This window comes from Balaenoptera musculus, chromosome 11, assembly GCF_009873245.2.
Source record: "Balaenoptera musculus isolate JJ_BM4_2016_0621 chromosome 11, mBalMus1.pri.v3, whole genome shotgun sequence".
Lineage (NCBI taxonomy): Eukaryota > Metazoa > Chordata > Mammalia > Artiodactyla > Balaenopteridae > Balaenoptera > Balaenoptera musculus.
In genome coordinates, this window is record NC_045795.1 from 29,028,885 (window position 1) to 29,052,580 (window position 23,696).

The 23,696-nt window shown below is 43.9% G+C and overlaps 1 protein-coding gene across 1 annotated transcript in view; it reads left to right on the forward strand.

Moving 5' to 3' along the window:
• The first annotated feature begins 11,184 nt into the window (after nt 1-11,184).
• The window catches only part of ADGRF5 (adhesion G protein-coupled receptor F5), a 108,213-nt gene continuing 95,701 nt past the window's right edge, over nt 11,185-23,696 (forward strand). The window contains exon 1 of the mRNA XM_036869748.1: nt 11,185-11,402. The gene's annotated coding sequence lies outside the window, so the exon portion shown is untranslated. The remainder of the gene's footprint in view (nt 11,403-23,696) is intronic.

A 23,696-nucleotide genomic window follows, 5' to 3' on the forward strand; every position in this document is an offset into this window, starting at 1 on the left:
GTACTGTACTACTGTACTTTTCAAGATAATGTATTGTAAGATTAAAAATGTTTATGTTTTGTGTTTGTTTTTGTTTGTGTTTGTTTGTTTTTTATGTATTATTTGTGTGAAAAGTATTATAAACCTATTACAGTACAGTACTATATAGCCGATTGTGTTAGTTGGGTACCTAGGCTAACTTTGTTGGACTTAATGAACAAATTGGACTTATGAACATGCTCTCAGAACTGAACTAGTTCATGCGTAGGGGACTTATGTATTAAAGAAAAGTGAAGCCAAAAGTTTTTGAGTACAATTCAAAGTGACTAGAATTATCTGCCCAAAATATTCATCTCCCTCCTCTATTTAGACCAGTTTCTCTCAAACATCAGGCTTCAGTGTTAAAATCTTTTTTATCCAAAATAATTGATTTTCTGCATAATCTTATTACTAAGATTGTAGTTAATTTTTGTGCTTATTTTTCTTTGCATATGGACAAATACATAGGCTGCATGGATGGTTTCAAGAAGCCACTGGTTCATTTATTTCTTTTCTTAATTTATTTATTCAGTATTTACTATGAGAGTCAAAAAGTAACTCTATATTTTCAAAGTACAGCTAAGTGTCCAGGAGTAATTTACACAACTTCTCTGAGCTTTATTTTCCTAGCAAAGATGGAAGGCCTCATACCCACTTTTCAGAGTTGTTATCAGAATTGAGCGAAATATCATTCAAACTAGTATAGTATCTGGTACATGATAAGTACTCAGAAAATGATAGCATTTTTTCTTGTTGCTGTTGTTGTTATTTTAGAAATTTTGTTTTTGTTAAAAATACATTCTGCATTCCCAAATAAATGACTATGTTTTGGAGTAGAGCTTTGTTTGTGACTTCTAAACTGCTTTATCCTCATTTCTATCCTATTTCCACCTGATATGGAAGTATGAGGGGAACAATTGAAATAATAGTAGATAGTAAATTTTTCCAAATGACATTAAAGTTGTATGCAGACTCTGGATGACATTAACATTCTGAGGTTAAAATGTTTCTAAACTTAAATAGTTATGAAATTACTTAATCGCTTAGACCGTGAGCTTCTTGGGTCTCTAGTCTTGGGAACAAAACCTGCTCAGAGGGAGACTGGGCTGGAATTGTCACATCTTTGGTGCTGTTGGCAGGTTTTCTCCCTAAGGTAGCTGGAGATGATTAGGAACAAACATTAAATGAAGAAGATTCTTCGTGATTCTCAGAGGAATCAAGAACATGTTTTTATAAACTCCAGTTGATGTGAAGAATTAAGATCTGGGAACATTGCTGTTTCTGTGAGAAGAAATGACAGCTTATTGAGACAGAGAGAATGAAAGTTATCCCCTGGGAATGAACTGAGTCATTAGCTTTGTGGCCATTTCAACAACGATAAACCAGAGGAAGTGATTTCAACCCAGGGCTGCCCAGGGCTGCCCACGCCTTGGTGTGAGGGTTTAGTCCAGGGAGATCTTGATGGCAGCTTAGTTTTCCCTACATTTCTCATTCCAGAAAGAAAAGGAGCTGGGGGAGAACACCTCATGTCATTTCCTGAGATGCTCAGTATTTACAGAATACATTTTTTGTAATCTTGGCCCTAGTAAGGGTCAGTATATTCTGGAAATAGTACAGAACTCTCAAGACCTTGCTGAATTTTTCTGTGTACTTTCTATCTCCCAGCTTTGGGTTATCTGCAACCATGAAAAAGAGGCTTTCTAAGCTTTCCTAGCCATCGATAGAAACCAGTCGTCATTTCTCTTTATCCATCTTAAAAGCCATCTGTCCTCATGCCTTTTCTTTCTCTTATTAATTTATTTATTCAATAAGTATGCAGCACAAAGAGGGATACAAAGCTGATTAAAAGATGCAGTCAAGATGCTTACAATATAGAATAAAAGATAAGCCATGCATATGCCAGAAAGATACGATATACACAGGTGAGGAAGAAAAATAAAATGTTGCTGTTTAAATTGATAAAAGTACAGCAGCCTTCTAAGGGAGTAGCATAAGGATGGAAGCTTATTTTAGAAGATACTTCACTTGGATCATTTTGGAGGTGAAAGCTGAAACCCACTGGGCATTCGGATGAGTGAGTGCAAAACAAAAGGAGAGATGAGTTACTCTGTATCTTGAGGGTGAGAAGAACTAGGAATTTATTCAGCAGTGAGAGGATGGGAAAAGGGAGATGTCAGAGGCTCTGGGAAGGAAGAAGAGCCCAGACATATGAGACAGATAAAGGCTTCAGGAGAACGTCAACCAGGAGAATTCCACGTGGGGTGAGGCAGAGGGACTAAAGGACAATGATTCCAGTGATCAATGTAAGTTGTTTTCTGGGTTTTGATGTAATTACCCTCTTTCTTTTCTCAGACTGTCAACAAAAAAATCTGTTCCACCCAGCAGCCTTATGCTAATGAGACTCTGGGAAAATGAAGGATTTAGGGTTCAAAGGCAGGAACCAAGAGCTATATGCTGGCAGCAAGCCATTTAGTGCTGGTTCCAGCGCAGCCTCCAGTGAGGATGGCTCACAAGAACTCAGCTCTCTCCCCCACCTCCTTCTTTGAGGATCCCAGAGGAATGGAGGGTGGGAAGACTGGTGGTGGATTTCCCACAGTGCATGGGATGGAAACTCCAGCCATTCCTTTTGCTATCGTATAGGAAAGGCTGAAATCATACCGAAAGATTGCGTGTTGGGAGAATCAAATAGGTTAATATGTCAAGGGCTTGGCATATAGTAAACTCTCAGTGGGTTTGGAGTATTATTAATTTTATTATTATTTGAACAGCTGGGTTATGAAATCATAAACAGATAATATACAAGACCGGGAAAAGTTACTAAATGGTACAAACAATATGTGTTCTAGAATTTTAGTGATGGGAGAGATTACCTCTGGCATCATTTATCAGGGAAAAGTTTATGGAAGAGCCAGACTTCATGCTGTGCATGTGGACTTATGTGAGACTGAAGGATGACTCCACCTGAAAGCCCAGCTCTTTGCAGAAAGGAAAAGACAAAGCTTGTTGGAGGGAGGGAAGGAGATTCATTTGGGTCTGGAGCCAAGGCTAAGTACAGAAGAGCAGAAGTTACACTGGAAAGGCAGACTGGGCATAGACTGGGAGCGTTCTGAATAGCAATACAAAGAGCAAAGTCTCTTGATAGGTAGGTAGCGTGTATATGCAACACAGATGTCATGGACAGATATTTGAGAAGCGAGTATCAAAATCACAGCACTGCTATAAGGAAATTCACCTGACAGCAGAGTGTCAGTGGCTGGGAGGAGGGAATCCAGGAGAGGAACCGCTGAGGATAGTTTTTTTTGTTGTTGTCATTCAGGCTGGAAGAGATAAATGAAAACATGAAGTGATGGCAGGGAATATGCAAAGAAAGAGACATATGGGAGCCGTCTGTCTAAATCATAATCAGCAGGTTTTGGAAACTGATTTGGGGTTGGGGAAAGGATGGGGGGGCTGGAAAAATAAAGATAGAAGCAAAGTTAATTATCACACCCCAGATCTGAACCTGAAGAACTAGAAGAATGGTGGTGCCAAAAGCAGGACAAGGGATGTGAGATATTTTGGGACACGCCCTCATTTAAAGAGGAATGAAGAAAAGCCAGATTAGGAGGGAGGAAATGGGAAGTCCTAGGATAGAGACCCTGGGCAGTACAGATGCAGGGAAGGTGAGAGAGGAGTTTCAAGAAAGAATTGATTGACATGTTAAAAGCTTCAAGTTGAGAAAGAGGAGACTTGAGAAAAGCCCTTGCTAGCCTACAGTCATTGGTGACTTTAAGAGTCAGATTTAGAAAGAATGGATTACTAGCACTTCAGAGAGAGGAGGAAGAGGCTGGGTGATTAACAATTGTTTTTTTTTTTCATAAGTTTGGTTGAAAACAGAAGGGAAAAGATAGGATGGTAATTCAAGAGTAGGCAAAGTTAACAGAAAGTTTGTTGTTGAAATGTTTTTGGAGTAAGAGGTATGAACACCTTTTTAGGCAAAAGGATAAAGGAGCAAGTAGAAAGGGAGAGATTAATATGCTAGAAGAGGATTGTTACAAAGCACGTGTGAGAGGTCAGCTCTCAAGAGCTCAAGTAGGCTACTGGGTCCTGCACATCCTTGTCAAGCAGCTACGAGGATCCAGTTGTATTTTGCAATGGGAATATCTCTTCACTAACGTATTGTGGCCTTCCCCATCAGTCACAGAGAGAGCAGGGAGGATTGGTAGGTCCCCCAGGACCAGTGACATAGTGGAATGTCAAGGGGGAAAGATATAGGGAAGGTTGACAAAGAGAGTATTTAAATAGCTTTGCATGGCATCTGGTTTAATAGGAAGGTAGTTGTAGCTTGAATAGTTGGAAGCTAAGGAAGGAGGTGTAGAAGAGCTGGGCCTCTCAATGAAGGCAGATGTCCCATGAAAGTGAGGAAGAGGCGGTAAAAGGGTGTGCTCCCCACCAAAAATATTCAAACTTAGAATCATGTATTTTCAAATTAGAGCCGTTCCCGATGGTCACATTGTGGCAGAACATGGCAATTCGCTAAAGTGGGATGCAGGTCATTGGCATGGAGGAGCTCAAGGAGGTGAGAGACCAGGGTCTTGAATGTGAGGATGCAGAAATCCCAGAGAACAGTTGCAGAGGAAAGAGTCAAAGCATGAGCTAGATGTCAGCGATCAAGGAACAGTGGAAGAGCAAGTGGTGATGAGTAAGTACGAGGGGGATGGAGGGGAACAGGGAGGGGGAAGGATTTGTGCCCAGGGGCATGGGGTGGGGCAGGTGTGATGACCAGGATTTGACACCCAGGGAGATTGAAAGGGAACTGGGGGCAGAAGCTCCTGAGAAAGGAGAAGACCCACATTGTGTGTGCTGATGGGGCACGGAAATGCCTCAGGGTGACAATTTAGGGTGCAGAGACCCAGGAAGCCCTGCATCACCAGGGGCTGATGATTATCATCACAGTAATATCTCCTGGATGATGAGTGATTTCCCTCTCACAACTTTAAAGAGACATGGTCTCTGTTTATTCATTTTTACATCGGAGATGTTGACTAGCAAGGCTGGAAGTGAGTCTGAGACTCACTTACATCTCATTCCTTACCAGGTAGGAAAGTCAGAGTTTAGAGAAATTTAGGACACATCTCACAAACCCACAGCTTCTTCCTTTATCACTATAACCGCCCCCCCCCCCAATTTTCTTCAACCCACACTGGTTTGTTGCTAAAATTTCATCGACCAAACCAACCAAACAAACGAAAACAGGATTTATGCTCAGAAGCAGAATGCCTAAGTTTAGTTTTTAAAAACAAGTTTCTCTTTACATCATCCAAATAAAATGATTTCTCTTTCAAACTTCCTAAGATACATACATTTTTAAAGTACGTTGTCTTGGGGAAATTTTTACATGTATTCACGGAGGTTTTACAGGTTCTCCCGTGAACTATATCAAAGAGCAGGTGGTTGACTGCTGAACTGTCAGTAAACATGCAGGTGACCGTGTACCTGAAGGGGGCCCTGAGGACCCTCGAGCTTTTGTTTCACGTGGAAGAGTGAGAGAATCTGAGATCTAGCCAAGGATAGTACTGCAATTCCACCAAGGATTGGAGATAATTCTCATTTTCCCAGAATTCTTTTCCCTTAATTTTTTTCTACCACAGTTGCAGGTGGAGGGTGTGAAAAGAATGTGTCTAGTCTATGACTCAACATGTCTCTATTTTTTAAAATAATATTTTAGTGACTTTTTTCTTTTTATAAAGACAAACTATAGAGAAAAACCAGCATCTGTATTACATGCCAAACAGAATTCAACTATTAATATTTTGTGAGTTTTCTTTTTTTTTAATACCAAAGACATAGAATAAAATGCAAAATCTTATATCGTCTGCTTAGTCCTATTCCATACCTTCTTTTTCCTGGATTGTATAGTGCATTTTTTCCATTATATATCATTGTGTATATATATTTTTGAAGCTGGCTTTTTTCATTCTGGCCTTTTTTTTTTTCACTTAAAAAAAATTATCTATCCATGTTGACACATATACATCTAGTTCACTATTACTGTAATAATACTAAAATATTTTATCCATTTCCCTACTGACGCACATACAGGTTTCTTCAGATTCTATTAATAATAATAATGAAATTGAACACTCTTGTATTTTCTCCTTGTTTATATAGGCAAGCATTTCTCTCAGATATATAGTAGTATATATCCAGAATTTTGAACTCTCCTAGATACGCCAAATTGCTCTCGCAAGTGATTTAAGTAACACGCACTCAGCGGTGTGAGTTCCTAATTGCCCCCCTAAACAGCAGTGTATGAGAATTCCTAGTTCCCCAAAATACTTGGACTTAGCTCTCCCTCCCTTCCTCCCTCCCTCCCTCCCTTTCTCTCTCTCTCTCTCCTTCTTTCTTTCTGCCTTAATTTTTCCTAACACCTTAATTTTCCAGGGAAGCATATGACAGTGGTTTTACCTAAGGCGAACATTTATTTTCCAAGAACAATCCTATTGATGTTTCTTGCATATGTTGTCTCCTTGACAGGGTTGATACTATGGAACACACGTTTCCTCTTTATAGCTCAGTGACACAATGAAAGTCATAGAACTCCTTAGGAGTCGCCTCTCAGTGCTCCGTCTTCAATGACAAATGTGATATTAGTATTTGGCAAAGAGAAAAAAAGGCTAATGGAACATGACTAATTTCACCTCCAATGTAGGTGGAGCCAAAGCTGGCGGTACTGACTCTCTTTTCAGGAGACACTTCGAGCTTGTGCAGAAAGAGCCCCGTGTTTGCAGGAAGTGATCTTTGAGCATTCAGCAGACACACTTGTTCTGTTACTTACCATGATTGTTCATACTTCTCACCATGCCTCCCAAATGAGGAACCATTCTTCTCAGGAAAACATCCAGACTTCCACATTGAGCTCTTAGGTATGTTTTTTTTTTCCCCTCAAAATAATGGAATCAATGACAAATTAATTTCAAAAGTGAAAAACAAAACAAAACATAAAAGCCTTTATGTTGACCTGCTTCCAAGATTGGATTGGATTGATTGACCAGAACATTCCTTAGAGATAAATCGCTTTACATCTTTGATATTAAAAAAATGTATTTTGCAAGTCACATCAATTAAAAACACAACAAATACCAAAATTAAAGAAAAACCAAACCACACAAATATATTGATAGTAAGATATTTCTGGATGGTTGTCTATGTGGTTACAGATTCTGAAAATAACATTTTAAAGAATTATCAAACACCCGAAATGTGTGCCCTTTGTTTATCAAGGTCCTCTTTCCTCCAAGCTACTAGTTTCAATGAGTCCAGCTTTGGCACTTTTTCCTTACCTGGTAAATCCACATCCAGTTACATTTTGTAACATCCCACTTTGGGCTTTGCCTATACTTCTGCCCTTCCCGGAACTCTGTACCCTCTTCATTGTTCAGCTGAGGCAGTTTCTCTATTTACTTTGGTAATCAACATGCTTCATTCTTTCCCTGAGGGAAAAGAGTTCCGCTATGGCAAACTCCTAACATGACTTACTGTATTCACTGATTATCACCTGACTTCCGTTAAAAGATCATTATCAAAAGGTGAAATCGTCACTCTCATACAAATATAAAATGAGCACGTGACAAAGTTTTTATTTAACTCATCGATTAATGAAGGGATGGTAAGACGTTAAAGCTCATTCAAAGACAAATCTCAAGAGCAGACATATTGGTGCAGGCAAATCAGGAATGCTGAACCGACTTGGCTCATAGATGCAAAACTGACTCATAGCCTATAGAGCATTAAAATGCCATGTTTGGGACAGTCATTTCTACAGTGTAAAAATCAACGGTATCTCTACTGGAGAAAGGTAATTTGTGTTTCTATGAACAAGAATCATCTGCATTTCTATCAGTTTCCACATCTTTCAGAATTATAAAACAGCCAGAATAATCAAAGGTATAGACCTCTATAGATTCAGCGCCTCACAAAGGGTCTGCAGCCGATACTCAACGTCCTGTTGACAGGACACCCCGTCATCTTTTTCCACTTTAACATCTTTCACTATGTTTCTCGACTATTCCATCTTCAGTGGAAGTAACGCCTATTAAGTAGGAACAAAATTGAGACTCCATGAAGAAAATTTAAACCGTTGGTTTAAGGACTATCTTTGCTTTATTATAGATCTCTGCATATACTAAATTACAATTAACTGCACAAAACTAGATATTCAGAATAACGCACTTTTACCTTATCTTTATAGATGTTAGATTATGCATCTCCACTACTACAGCTCGTGCTCCAATCCGACAGCCTCAGCTGAGGCCTCTCAGCTAAACAGAGCTCTTATACATACATGAAGTGACCCTTTGGTTCATAGGAACTATGAGAAATGACCAGAATACACGAATACCGGCTCGGAAATTCTAGCAGGAACATTGTCACAAAGTATTTACAACCGTGAAAAGAAAACTAATTAGGTGACTTTCAAAATGTTTCCAAATCCAAGCAAAACACAGAAGCTAATTTCTGTGTCGTCACAGCAGCTCTGTGGCACAACCCTCGACCCCCTTCTGCATTTTGGGTTTTAGAAAACACCAGTTTGATTTATCAGGGAGCACAGGAAAGGCACCGGGGAGTCATGGAGGGAACAAGGAGTTTCTAGATGCTTCTAGATGAAACGGTGACCTGGAGAGTCACCCCCCTCCATCCCTCTGTCCCTCTACCCCACAGTTTCCCAGCCTTTGCTGGACCCTGTGTTTCTTTCCACCTCTCCATCTTTACCTGTCTTCCCTTCCCTCCTCCTACATTCCTCCCTCCTCTTTCCCTCTTTCCTTTCCTCTCTCCCATTTGGCATCCCCCCACCCCCTTCTCACCTCCAACCACTTCCCATTTTCCTTCACCCTTTCTTTTAACTTCAGTCCTCTGTCCTCTTGGCATGTCCAGAGCTTCAGTTTCTGAATAGAGGTCATTTTCTACTCATAATACAGTCCCTGTAAGAACAGGGACGGACAGCACATGACAAACTGTTGTGTTTTAATAATAGCCCTGCCGTATTGCCTGTGAAATCACTCCACTTTGTCTGCCAGAGTTTAAACTGTAAAACCATAACAATCATCTTATGTTTTCCTCTGAGTCATATGTTTTCCCTTTTTCAAAAAGTGGAGAGCTGTAATTAATAGTGCGCTTCCTGCTAATGCCACCTTACACAAATAACGCCCTCGTGGGTCCTAGGTCTAGGGGTGTAATGCTGAAATAGACGCCGTCCATGACTTTATGGAATTTATAGCCCAGCAGGAGGCGTGGGCAAGTAACAGACCTTCACCACTTCGAGTTATGCGTGTTCCGGGAGAGATAAGCATGGTTGGCTACGGAAGAACACAGAAGGGGCCCAGGAATCAGAAAAGGACTTTCTAGAAGATATGAGATTCAAGGGATTAGGGGTTGGTAGAGGGCATCCTTCAGAGAGCGAATTCCAGGAGAGGATAGAGGTGGAGATGGAGAGAAGGAAAAGGGGGTGAGGAGAGAGAGGGGGAGGTGGGCTTTGAGGTCAGGTGCAAGAGGATAGCCAGTGCTGGTCCTGAAGGGGCTGTGAGCCATGCTCAAGCATTTGGCCTTTATCCTTAGGCTACTGGAAGAGTTTAAGCATGCTGATAATTCCATGAAGACAGCAATTGAGAGGTTGCTCTGACTTCGGGGAAGAGAATGGATGGGGGTGAGGTGGTGGACCAAAAAGCACTGAGGAGACCACTGGTGGGGTTTTAACCCAGGGATGTGTTTGTGGTCTGTGCCCGCTCACACCCACAACCCAGCTTTTCCCCCCCTTTCTACCAGCTTCTGAGTACATTGCTCTTCAAAGGCTGACTGTCACCCCTCAGAACAAGGTGGCAATAGTCCAGGCCTCTTGATAACACAGCTTGTTAAAACCAACACGCCCACAGTTCCAGCCTGCTTCCTATTGGAACCGAGCAGGACCCTATGGGGCCATCCCAGGGCGGACCCCTCCCCCATGGCCTCTGCTTTAGCTCCTCTCTGAAGTACCCAGATAATCGTATTTCATGCATATTTCCTGAGTTTTTCAGATGCTAAAAACAACCACCAGATGGAAGAAATTAACTACTTGATGATCATTAGCATGTAGCCCCCGGGACCTTCTGGCACCTGATGATTGATAATGTTCACCCCTGTGACCCCAACCCATCAGAGAATTGTGCAGGAGCTGATCACATACCCTGGGACCCCCCCCCTCCCTCCCTCATCTGGCCTTTAAAAATGCTTTGCTGAAACCCTTCGGGGAATGTGGGGTTTTGGGGACATAAGCCCCTCGTTCTTCTCGCATGGCCCTGCAAAAAAACCTTTCTCTGCTCCAAACTCCAATGTTTCGGTTTGTTTGGCCTCACTGTGCGTCGGGCACACAACTTGCGTTCGGTGACACAGTGGCAGGATGGCCTTCACTGATGTACCACCTACATAAGCCGCAAACAGCCCTGTTCTCAGAAGGGCCCGCACTTGGTTTAAGGTTCTGCTGTCATCTAGAAATCCTTAATTTCTGAAGGAGTGACCTCACATTTTCATTCTGCACTGAGCCCCACCAATTATGTAGCGGGGAGTCCTGCTTCTAGCAATCTACGGATGTTTGCCTTCAGAGAATTCTTTAAACCCTAGGGTAAAATGGCCCGAGGACTTGAGGAAGTGTTCCAGAATTAGACACAGACTGTCATCAGCGTTTCCAGAGACAGAGCTGAGAGGGTCTTTGCCTCGGCTGGCAGGCAGACCCTTCTCAGGCCTGTTCCGGCCTGCCTCTTACCGACGGCTCTGCAGCATCGCATCTGGAGTGTGGCCAGAAAATTCTTCAGCTCGGTGGAAGAGGATGAGGACATGCTTGACTTTTGCAGAGTTAAACACTTGGAGAAACTTCAGGAAGAAAGCACTTGGTACAAGGTAAAGCTAGCTGGCCCATCAGTCCCCTGCCTGCTGCCCTGCTAATTCTCACTTCCACAATTCTTAGCATGTTTATTCTCTTCTTGCCAGTGGCCAAAGGACACATTTAAATGTCTTATTTCCTCTGGGGAGCCTGGAGAGAAGCAACAGGCACCTACTACAGGAAATCATGCGGAGAGGATCTCTTATTTAATACGGTTCCCAGATTACTTCCCTTCCCCCAGCCTCCACCCCCCACCTCCAGCCACACCGAGTCACCCAGTTTCTTCCTGCAGCAGAGACTAGACGGCAGTTCACCTCTGCTCCCTGAGGTCCCCGTGAGCCGAGGAGCTGAAGTCTGGTCTTGGGCAACTCCACCCTCTCCGCAGCTGTGATTGAAGGGGAGGCCCTTCAGTTTCACCTCCCCAAAGAGGTTCTTGGGAAGCTCTCCAGTACAGGGTTAAATTTCAGGAGGCTGCAAAGCACAGACGAGCAAGGTAGGTTCCTGCACTCTTTTCTTTTGTCTTGTACTGTGAACAAAGCTGTTCTGAAGCATGTGTCCATATGGCTTTTCCAGTTGGCTGCGTGTTTTCAACCTCTGCGTCTGGTTGAGGTTTACTCATTTACAGGATGTGGGGAAAAAGAGTGAGAGGGGAGATGACTCTTGGGGGTTTTGCTTTTGTACATCTTTGGATACAGAATGCCACCCAGAATAGTACCTAGAACACGAAACTGATTCTTCTTTTCTTTGGAGGGAAATCCCATTAGAAGTTGCATGTTGGGGGCTTCAGTATATGAGAAAAAAGTTTACCACCTGCCTTTCCTTTTCAACAAAGTAGACCCTTCCCTTGATTTTTTTTTTTTTTTTTTTTTTTTTTACTCCTTTCTGAGTTTTTCCTTTCAGTGAAAGATGCCTTAGAGCTGATAGGGTATTTTCTGACAGGAATATAAATAGGTGTTTCTAATTTCGGGAACTTATGAGTTATAAGAAATCAAGAAGCACTGTGTTCAGGACCAGGTGGACTGCCATGTTATTTTCCAGAATTTTCTATGAAACAATTGTTCTTCCTGAAGCTTCCTGAAACTAGATGCAAGTGTCTCTCAAGTGATGGCTGAGAAGGCTGATTTTATTTGCTCTGTTGTGATAATTGTCTGCAGATATGCTGCTCCCCTTAGCTGGCTGCTTTTTCAGGCATTACTGGGGCTAGATTTGACGTGTCCACTGAGACCCAGAGGGGGGTCTAGACTTATTCAAATAACACTACATGCTTCTTTGACTTTTTTTTTTGCCTCTTATGCTTTCATTGTTTCATCTTCGTCCTCACAAGCCACCTTTCCTCTGGGAGAAAGATTTTATAGCGACTTCATAGAATACCAGTCTACACCTGTTTATTTGAACATTGACTGTTCTTTCCTAACTTTATTTAGTTCAGATGCTCAAAATTTCTTGCCGCTTCTGTATTTTACCCCAGCAGAGTCTCCCTCCATTCCATCCTCCATATCCTGCTACAGGGTTCTTGGGAAAATGCAATTCTGATAATGTCACTCCCTTCAGTGAAATATCTCCATTGCACCCCATTGCTTACAGCCTTGCTTCCTAAAGGGTAGTCCAGGGACCAGCTGCATCAGGCCTCATTGGGCAGCTTGTTAGAGATGCAGGTTCTCTATCTGCTCCCCAGATTTACTGAATCTGCATCTTAACCAGGTCCCTGGGTGATTCACATGCATTAAAGTTTGTGAAGCCCCAGCTTAAGGAAGGTAGACAAGACCTTCAAGGTCTGGCCCTTATCATCCGGCCAGCCTTACCTCTCACCCTCTGACTTTCCAGCTGTGCCCAATACCTTCCATTTCCCCAATATGAGAGAGCTCTAATGCCTACCTATGTCTGTGTGCGCTGTTCTCTCTGTCCCCGATAACTTCATTCATCTTCTCCACCCAACTACCCACTGCAGCCTGATTGTTCCTCCCCCCTCCCCCATCCACTCCACCTTAAACTAAATGCCCATCAAGTCTGCGATTTTATGGCAACTTAGCGAAGTGCTTCTGCCATAGCCCTTAGTACATTAAATGATCGTTGCTAGGTTTATTATTTTCATCCTTGAGGAGTTACTGGAGATTGACTTCTGAATCCGTAACACTTGAACCAATGCCAGGTACATAGCCTGTGCTCAGTGTTTTTGAACTCATGAATGAATGAATGGATGAACAAATGAATGGATACATTGTCTGAAGAGGCCCAAATCATCCCCAGATGGAGGTCTATAGTTTGAAGTCTTCCAAGGAGATTGCCACTCTCTATAATATTTTTCCACACTCTCCTTTATGAGACTTGCTGGATTCATTTTTTTCACCAAATATTTTGAGTACCTACCCTGTGCCATACCTTTTCGAATCTATTTCTTTATGTCGCTGTGAATAGTCTCTCCCAGGAGGTGTTTCTCTATCAGTGCCCCTCATTCGCCACCACTCCAAGTTAGAGACTTACTCATTTTTCAGCAAATAGGTACTGAACACCTTTCCCATACCAGTTACCATGCTACCTGCTTCAAATACGATGACCAGCGACACAAATGCGAGCCCTGCCTCCGTGCAGCTCCCCATAGAGAAGATGTGCCTTTTATCATCCTCTGTCTTGCTTTTCCTTAGAAAGTCTGAAGGAAAACTGAAAGCCTTATCTTTAACCAAAGCTGGCACATCCAAGTAAAGACAGCAGGAGCTTGAAGGCAGAGTGATTTAGTAGAAAGGAAGCGGGGCTGTGTTTCAGCACCTTGATTTAGTCCAGCACCTGCAATTCCCTAGCCAGGTGACCCTGGGTGGGTCCACATCCATTTGCTGGACCTGGATTTTCTCAAGTGGTGAACAAGATGGAGAATTAGAAGGAAAAGAGGCCCCCTGCCTTCATGAGTGTACAGAGAAGATAATATCCAGGGAGCCTCTGCACTCACTTCTGTCGTGTTACGTGATGATTTAAAGGGCAGGGCTCTGCCGTTCTCTGGGTCAAACTGGCAAAGGGGAGATCTTAAGGGAGACATTTCATGACTATGCCCATGGGCTCAGCTGTGACATTAATGTTGTCCTTTGGCACCTTCCGTCAAACACTATGTGGCAATGGCTTCCAGGGAGCAGCACCCTGAAGCTTAGAGGAATCCACTCGGTATTCATTGTTGGGTGGAGAGCTAGTTTGAAGTAGGGCAGCCGAGGAGGAAGGCAGTGTCATCCTCAGGCAGTCTCTGCTTTTGGAAAGCAGTCAGGAGAAGGGAAGGAAGTAGCTCCACCAAGTAGTGTAGGAAAAATCTGGAAACTTATAGACACAGAGCAAAGAAGGGATCCCTGACCCTCGCTGTGGCATAGTTGTAAGGACTCCCTTTCTGATTACACTTGGGTTCTTTCGAATTTGTGTTCATTTCACCTAGAATCAGAGGTTGGGGGCCGGGCATAGTATCCTTTGTCCCCGAGCTTTGCACCCCCATGGGGTGCATGCACAGCCGGGAGGAAACAAATACTTTCTATTTGTTCTCCAGATACAGCCACCAGGCTTAGGCTGCAGCAGACTCTTTAGGCACTCGCAAGGGTTCACCCTTTCCCTGTCTGAGCCTTCTCTTCCTGATCCATCATTGTGTGCAGCTTCCAAACGAAATGCCTTACAAATCTTCTGAGTTCCTTCTTGCTTCCTGTTCCTCGTGCATCTCTTTGCCTCCAAATTTCCTGCATACTCACCTTGTGTATAGTTGCCTCCCAGCAGGCAGAGTGTTTTTTTGTTTTTTGTTTTAACAAATCTTGAAATTTGAAATATTTGATGGTTTTCCAGAATCCCTTTGAAGAAGATCCCTTTGATAAAATCTCTTTTCTTTTTTTTTTTTTTAAATTTTATTTATTTATTTATGGCTGTGTTGGGTCTTCGTTTCTGTGCGAGGGCTTTCTCTAGTTGCGGCAAGTGGGGGCCACTCTTCATCGCGGTGCGCGGGCCTCTCACTATCGCGGCCTCTCTTGTTGCGGAGCACAGGCTCCAGACGCGCAGGCTCAGTAGTTGTGGCTCACGGGCCTAGTTGCTCCGCAGCATGTGGGATCTTCCCAGACCAGGGCTCGAACCCGTGTTCCCTGCATTGGCAGGCAGATTCTCAACCACTGCGCCACCAGGGAAGCCCAGGCAGAGCGTTTTCTGATGGTCATTTCCTAACTCCTCAAGTTAACATTAATCTCTATCAGTAAGCACACCTTGTAGCAACAAAACACAGAGGCTCACCTGCATGGGAGGTTTCTAATGACCTTCTGCAGATCTTGGGATGTATCTGAGATCACCCTTGCCTGTACCTGACCAACATTTGTTTTTTCATCAGAGGCATGGAGTGGGCTAGAAAGAGGTAGACCCATCTCCTTCAATAAGTGGTTGTATCTCATCAAGTCTTAGATTTGTTTCTGAAAATGCAGATAATATTTACCAAGCAAGGTTGTAGAGAAGATTAATTAGCTTAAGTACCTAGTATGTTGCCTCAAAAAATACATCAGCTCTGAAAAAAGGAGGCTGACCAAGAGGGTGAAAGTGAGAAAATTGTCATGTGCAGAATAGTTGAAAGAACCAGAGGACATTTGAAGTAAGAAGTAAGTCTTGCAGCCCATGAAGGTTGCCTTCAAATATTTAAAGATGGCTCAAGGTGGGAAAAGGGGTCAACAGAGGATGGATCCGTGGAAATTATAGGGTAATAGGTCTTAGCTCAACGTACAGAAGGATTTACCCACCATTTGAATTGTCTAAAACTGGGTGAGCTGCCTTGTGGCAGGGTGAACACCCTGTCCTGGGCAGTGTTCCAGCACCTTGGAAGACCATGGCCAGGGTGTTCCCAAAGGGATGCCCGTACTGGGTGGAGTCTGGGTGATGACCTCGAGGTCCTTCCCACTCAAAGCTACCAAGAGTCTCGTGATGCCAGGGTTCCAGCCCAAGCCACCAAATAAAAGTCTGCAAGAAAAAGCATCAGACGACAGAGTGGACAGAGTGATCGGGGCTGCCTTTTGACTAGCTAGCCCTACCCATCAGCTGAGATGCTTTTTAAATAGGGTCTTTGCAGCAACAGTCAAAAGGTTGGATTTCCGGGAAAAAGCAAAAAAAGAAACGAGAACAATGAGATGGGAAAAGTTCACTCCAAACCTCTCTTCTTGGGTTACTCTTTAACTAGATCGTGGGTTACTTCTTGTGCTGCAAACACATTCCTATTTGACGGAAAATTGCCACATTTTGGTACATTTTCAGCCAAACTGGGATCAAGCAAGTTAACAGCAAGACTCCGAGCTTTGTCCCTGATTTTTGCTTTTTGTATAAAATGAAAACACGACGATATGTCTATGTATTCTTTGCCATCCCGAAATCTAGTTTTAAAAAGTGCAAAATAAATGGTTCTACCATCCTCTAAATTACGGGGACTGTGAATGTGGTATTTGACTTTTGGGGGGAGAGGAGAGCTGGCTGCAGCTAGCTGCCTGCTCTGAGTCAAGTTCATCAGCCATTGTTTTCCACCCACCTTTCCTTTTCTGCTAAATGAGCCACATGATAACAGCCTCTCTGCCCGCCAAGGACCCGGAGGCTTTTACAAAAGGGAGAATTTAGCTTAGGGGGAGAGGGGCCTGCACACGTCACTCACTGCTCCAGGTCTGCTCGGAGGCTTTGCTAATACTTCATCCTTCCAGGACTCAGAAGAACTTTCTGGTCTTGCAGTTTTGGACCCTCACATCTTTTCTGCACTTGCTTGGGCAGCATCTCCACGTGCTTTTCATTTCTTCCATCTTTGTTTTGAAATCTCAGGGAAAAGAAGCTGTCGTTCTTTCAGTAGAAGTGGATGTCAGCAAATGCTGCATTTTGTCAAATTGAAACAAAACTACAATATATTTTATTCTCCACCTTTACCCAGGCTCACTTTCTTGAAAACAAAATTTTTAAAAATCCCTTGAAATATAATCAACTATGCAGGACAAAATCACAGAAACCGGTGCAGACCCGCATGTTTATTTTTAGATGCCGGCCCAGCACCACAAAGCAGCGGTCTAATGTCCAAACTAAGGCCCTGGGAATTTCCTCTAACAAGCCTGTGCTTCCGCGCATTGTCACAGTACAAAGGGCAGCAGGGGGCCTGAGTGCAAAGCTCCGGGTAACCCTGCCCCCATGAAATCTGGAACTTATCGTTCCCTCGGTCTACATGGTCCTCAGTGCTGGGGTCAACATGCAGGTCGTCCGGCAGCTCTGGGCACATGCAAATGAGTAGACGTGTATGATTATCTCATCTAAAAATATCCCAGAGATCAGTAATGACATTTCGGAAATAAAGTTTCAGCTTTCTATTTGTAGTTGAGGATCTACTCAACCCTCACCCTTGTCGTGAAGTGGATTCAGGTCTAGCCCAGAAACGGGGTTGTCATGCTAAGATCCTGGGCTAGATTGCAATTAATAAAGGGGTTTTAAAGCATATTATAGTTTTTAAAAAGCATAGATGCATGTACACACAGCGCCAACACACACACACACACACACACAGAGCAGAAAAGACACCTGAGTCACCTAGATCTTTCCTATTATCCTAGACCAGTTTCTGATCCTTGATTTATTTATCTACAAAATGGATGCATAAACCTCACATCCTATTAGTTTTGGGAGAAATAAGGTGCAATATTACAAATAAACTGACCCAAACTAGACTTTTGCTCAGAGTTTTGCATTTTGGTCTTAATATGCTTTGAGCTCCTTCCAATAAATTTTTGTAAGAATATTTGCCATCAAGTCTCCAGGGGGTTTTGTTGTTGTTTGGGGGGTTTGCTTTTTTGTTTTGGTTTTGGTTAGGTTTGGGTTTTTTTCCTCCTTGCAGAGGAGGAAGCCTAATTTGTTACTTAATGGACACACTTTACTAGGAGAGGTTTCATGCCTTTGTCAAGCGCTCCCCACTCCTGGGAAGGTCACTGCACCATGAGTCAAGGTTGCAATGCTCAGGCTTGCGTCTGGGGGTTACTACGGAAGAGGAAAGGTGGGTCTCAGGTCTGCACACAGTGGTCCATACCCACCCTGGGTGGGGTCTACCATCTGCATCCCAGCAGCCTGCTATGAGGATGGGGCCCCTGCACAACCAGAGACCCCAGGGGCCAGGGGACCTGCACATAGAAACGCCAGCCCTGAGCCTGGAGAAGATGGTCGGGCTTTGCCAGCAGGTGGATGGCCAGGCCCCCTCTGGGGTCTGCAGATGCAGGAAAAGCTGTTCTAGCCCTTTGGTGAAAACTGCGCAAATGTTAGTAAAAAAAACACCTTTATGGATTGTTTTGTTTGCAAGTGTTTATTATCAGACACCCCTGAGGGGTTCACAGGGCAGGTCATGTGGGGCCTGGGAATTTCCTTCCACAAAGGCTGTGCTTCCTCTCTTTGTTACTCCTCAAAGGACAAGTGGAAGCATTGCTCCAGATCCTTACTTAACCCTTTCTCCTGTCTGCCTGCCGCATTGCAGACAAATCCTGCTGCCAGCCTTTGAAGGAGCAGAAAGATTTCAGACTTGGGTTGTGTGTGGGCACCCACAAGTGCATATGCAGAAGAGGCTTTGTGTGTGTGAGAGTGTGTGTGTGTGTGTGTGTTGGTGGAGGAGATAGGCAATAAAGCATAAAACTTACTTTTTTTTTTTAAAGCTCTCATTCAATATCACAGCATACACCCAGGCATTGTTCAGACCAGGTAAAATTTCTGCTTTATTTACCATAATAGACTTTTGTACTAAAAATGCTGACGCAATTTCAGTTCCCTGTCCCCAGGGCGGGATCCCTCTAGAATGATAGCTGCTCTTCCCTTTTGGAGTCGGGCTAAAGCAGGGGCACGATGAGTGGAAAGATCTTTCATGGACCAAGTTCTTTATGGAGCACATGCTACATACCTGAGCTCCACCAGGAACCGAGGGAAAGTAGAAGTTCTGCCGGCAAGAAAGTGCAAGCACATCTGAATTTTTATACCTAAATCCAGACACACACACTCATGCGTTGTACGGGAGAGCACAAAGCAGCCAGGGAACACTGTGATCTAAGTCCAGAAATCTCAGAAGAGGCACCTGAGCCCTCATGCTGCTGGAGACGCTAATGATTCCCAGACACATTTCCCCACCCACGCATGGGGGACACACACACGTACGCACGTGCACACACACCTCACTCTCGGGAGACAGCTTTGCCATCTCAGAGGAAATCGCCTCTCACCACCAGTTCCACGAAAGTATCTCCTCCCACACCCATCTCTTCCTCCTCCTTTCCTGCCTCAAGGGAAGAGACGGCCCTTCCCTGAATCCAAAGCTCGGCTCTCACCCCCTCCCACCCTCCCAGTGGCCTCACTACACTCCCCTCTGATGGGCTCTTTCCACTGTCATTTAAATCTGCTTAAGACCTCCTCATGGCAAAACAACCTTTGCCGACCATGCAGATACTCTTCCATCTTCCTTTCCTCCCCACCAGGAAATGCATGAAAGAACTGTTGATGACATCCTCGTGTCATCATCAACCATCCACCCAGGAAACCATTCTGTTCTGTCTCCTCATCTGCCCGACCCGCTGGGGCACCTTAGCTGCACCTTGGCACCTTAGTCTTGCCAAGACTCTCACTTCATTGTCTACAGCATGTGACCTCATGGACTACCACCTTCTCTGCTCTTGTCCTGCCTTCTGGGATTCCACAGTCTCCTGGCTTCCCAACTACTACTCAGTTTTCTTTGCAGGTTGCTTTCCCTCTGCTGTTCCCTCCACTTCCTGATGGCCGTGATCTGGACCACCTTCCCTTCTCCATCTGCATCACCACCCTGCTGCAATTCATCTCTCTGTCCAGAGTCCTCTTTTCTCCCTTCTCTGTTAAGTAATCTATTGATCATCCAAAGCCTATTTTATTTTATTTTTTTATACAGCAGGTTCTTATTCAAAGCTTATTTTGCATGCCACCAGATTACTTCCTTTTTACAAGTCTCTCCATCCACGTGCAGATCTGACCTCTCTTCTCAGAGTCGTCACAGTCCTCCGTTATAGTGCTTTTTGTATTTGTATTCTCAGTAATTGTTCCCATGCACTTCTTTCCTAGGACATAGAGATGCCATCTCACTGATCTTTTTATTCCTAGCCCCCAGCACAGCACCTGGCACATTGGGTTTTCGAAAAATGTTTGATAAAGAGTTGGGAACATCAGAGTGTCATTTAACAAACAGACATTTTGGTGAACTTATCCCTGAGCTTAAATAACATCTTAACACTTTTTTTTTTTTTTTTTTTTTTAAGAAATTCACGTTCTTTTATTTATTTATTTATGACTGTGTTGAGTCTTCGTTTCTGTGTGAGGGCTTTCTCTAGTTGCGGCAAGTGGGGACCACTCTTCATCGCGGTGCGCGGGCCTCTCACCATCGCGGCCTCTCTTGTTGCGGAGCACAGGCTCCAGACGCGCAGGCTCAGTAATTGTGGCTCACGGGCCCAGTTGCTCCGTGGCATGTGGGATCTTCCCAGACCAGGGCTCGAACCCGTGTCCCCTGCATTGGCAGGCAGATTCTCAACCACTGCGCCACCAGGGAAGCCCTTAAATAACATCTTTACTGTTTGAGGGTAAAAGTATTAGTAAATTTTTATTTAAATATGTAATTAAATTAAAAATATAAAAATTATATTTAAATATAATCTTTAACGTTAAATTACTCACATTTAGACTACTAACAATATTTCACTTTTCCTTGAAATCAAAATCACAGTTCCGAGCACTTCCTATCTGAGTGTGCAATCTCTGTTTAAAAGCCGAAAGGAATGACAACTTGATTTCATGTTAAATTTAAATTTCCCCTCAGGGAAAATGTCTGAATGTGTCCTGAATGACACCGCATTTTCGTGCACCTGAAGTGGGGTTGCCAGGTGGAACAGAGCTAATATTTTGTCAAGGTTTTGCCACTTCACTGTGCAGCTGGCATTGTGTAAACTTTCCACAGCTGCACCTGCAGGTCCGTTGAAGCCACAGAGATTGATTTGCCGAGTTGTTTGAAGGAGAACCAGGGGGACCCCAGGAGAGTCAGCCTGATCACTGAGTCAGGGCTGAATCCACCCAAGGTCCTGTCTCCCGGGAGCGCATAGGGCGGGGATGGGTCTCAGAAGGCAGGGCAGAGGCTCACCCAACCCCGGGCGGTGACAGTATTCTGCATCCTCCCTGGGGCTATGAGGAGAAAACATGAGAATCGCTGTTTATGTTGAAAAAGGTCATCCCTTTCAAATCTCTGTGTTAGGTTTTTGTAATAATGCATGTAAAATATTAGCACAAAACAACGGAAAACGGCATGTAAAATATGAGAGATACAAAGCATCGTTTGTCCAAGTGTGGTCTAGAGATCACCAAGAGGTGAACGGACTGGGGCACTGGTCATTGTGCAAATCGCCAGGCTCTACCTGGATCTATTAAATCAAGCCTGTGGGGGGAAGTGAGGCTGGGGGTGGGAAGGACATTTTATTACCCATCAGTAACAATATTTAGGAAATGCCTGCCAGCTTCTGTTTAGAAAAGTGTCTACACTGGGCCTCCTTACCCTCGGTGCATCCCACCGGGTAGGTTAATGAGTTTGCCATCTGGGCTCATCTTTGCTGCGACATCCTTCCTGCTGAATTTGTAGCCCTTCTCTGGGCCACAAGTTTGGAGGAGAATCCCATACCGCTTTGTACCATCCTTCACACCATCGTGTGTTTAACTCTTTGTGTATTTAAATCTTGGCAGCTCGTCTCAGAGATATGAGATAGTATAGAGGCAAGAGCTGGGTTTGGAGTTTGGATTCTGCCTCAAATTCTTGCATGTGACCTCCAATCTATGTTGTTGTTGTTGTTGTTTTTTAATTTAATTAATTAATTTATTTATTTATGGCTGTGTTGGGTCTTCGTTTCTGTGCGAGGGCTTTCTCTAGTTGTGGCGAGCGGGGGCCACTCTTCATCGCGGTGCGCGGGCCTCTCACTATCGCGGCCTCTCTTGTTGCGGAGCACAGGCTCCAGACGCGCAGGCTCAGTAATTGTGGCTCACGGACCTAGTTGCTCCGCGGCATGTGGGATCTTCCCAGACCAGGGCTCGAACCCGTGTCCGCTGCATTAGCAGGCAGATTCTCAACCACTGCACCACCAGGGAAGCCCTCTACGTTGTTCTTTGAATGGGGCTTGGCAAGTTGATTAACCTTTCCAAGCCTCCCTCCCTTGAGTGGGAATAGCTAACCAGTTCCCAGATTGTTGTGAAAATTAAATGACATCATGCACACACAATTTTTGTTAAAGGCACTCAGCACAGACCCTGTGACAGAGTAGTTTCTCAGCAAGAGAGAGCAATTAAAAATAACAACAAATAAACAACAAGCTCCCACTGTATAGCACAGAGGACTATATTCAATAACCTACAATAAACCATAATGGAAAAGAATATAAAAAAAAGAATGGATCTATAAATGTATAACTGAATCACTTTGCTGTACAGCAGAAATTAACACAGCATTATAAATCAACTATACTGCAATAAAAAAATAACAACAAAAGTTTCATCAACACCAACCACTGTGGAACAGAGATGAAGTAATTCGTCCAAACTTACATAGCTAGTAAATGGTAGAGCTAGGACATGAACCCAAGTAGTCTGGTGCTAAAGCCCATGCTCTTAACATTTTATAGCACCTCTAATAATGTGCCACCTGGGGAGTCATTCCTAACAGACAGTGATGGAGCACCAGCCTACACTGGGTTAGATGCTAAGCACGCAGCAGTAGACAAACAAGGCCTTGCCTTGGCCGTGAAGGTGGGGGCTAGGAGAATCAAAGGATAGAGGAGGAGCTCACAAATAAACCTTTCTAATGCAGTTCAGGAAATGCCTTGATGGAGGGAAGTGAGGGGCAGAGATGTATGCAAAACTAGACGGAGTCAAAACAGATTCTTGCCTGGAATGACCTTGACTGGGGCCTTGAAAGACAATGGGTGTTAGACCAATGAAAATGGGGCAAGGTGGCAGTTCTAGGCAGAGGCTGGAGGGCACAGTGCTTGCAGGGCACTGAGGGGCTTCAGAGAGCGGAGAGTAGGAAGAGAAGAAAGTGATGGAGAGAAGTGAAGATGGGTGTGTAGGCAGAAGCTATAATTATTCAGGGTTTTAGCTGAAGATAGTTGTATGTCATTTTAGAGAGAGGAGAGACTTTCCACAAACTAATCCAGCAGCTCTCTATCTGCCAGTGTTTCTCTAAATGTAGGCAGAGCTTCTGATTCTACTGGCCTGGACCTGGAGACGAGGCATCATTACTTTTGCAAAGTGAGAACCACCATGGTAAAAATAATCATGCTATATCTCAGTGATTAGTAAGCTTTTGTGTGCATCAGAATCACCTCTGAGAATTTGTTTAAACACTGCTGACTGGATCCTACCCCCAGAGTTTTAGATTCTGGAGGTCTGGAGTGGGCTCAAGAATTTGCATTTCTAGGGAATTCCCTGGCGGTCCAGTGGTTAGGACTCCATGATTTCACTGCCAAGGGCCCAGGTTCAATCCCTGGTCAAGGAATTAAAATCTCACAAGCCGAGCGGTGTGGCCAAAGAAAAAAAGAGTTTGCATTTCTAGCAAGTTCCCAGGTGGTGCTAAGGCTGCTGGTCTTTGGCACTTTACAGAGCAGAATCTCCGAGTGTGAAGCCAGGAAGCCAGGAACTTAGGCCATAGTATTTGGGTGATTCTTAAGCTGCACTAAAATCTGAAAATTCCTGGGAGGAAGAGTGATTGAAATCTCTTATCTTCTTTGCTGTAATGCTCCTTTAACTTTTAAAT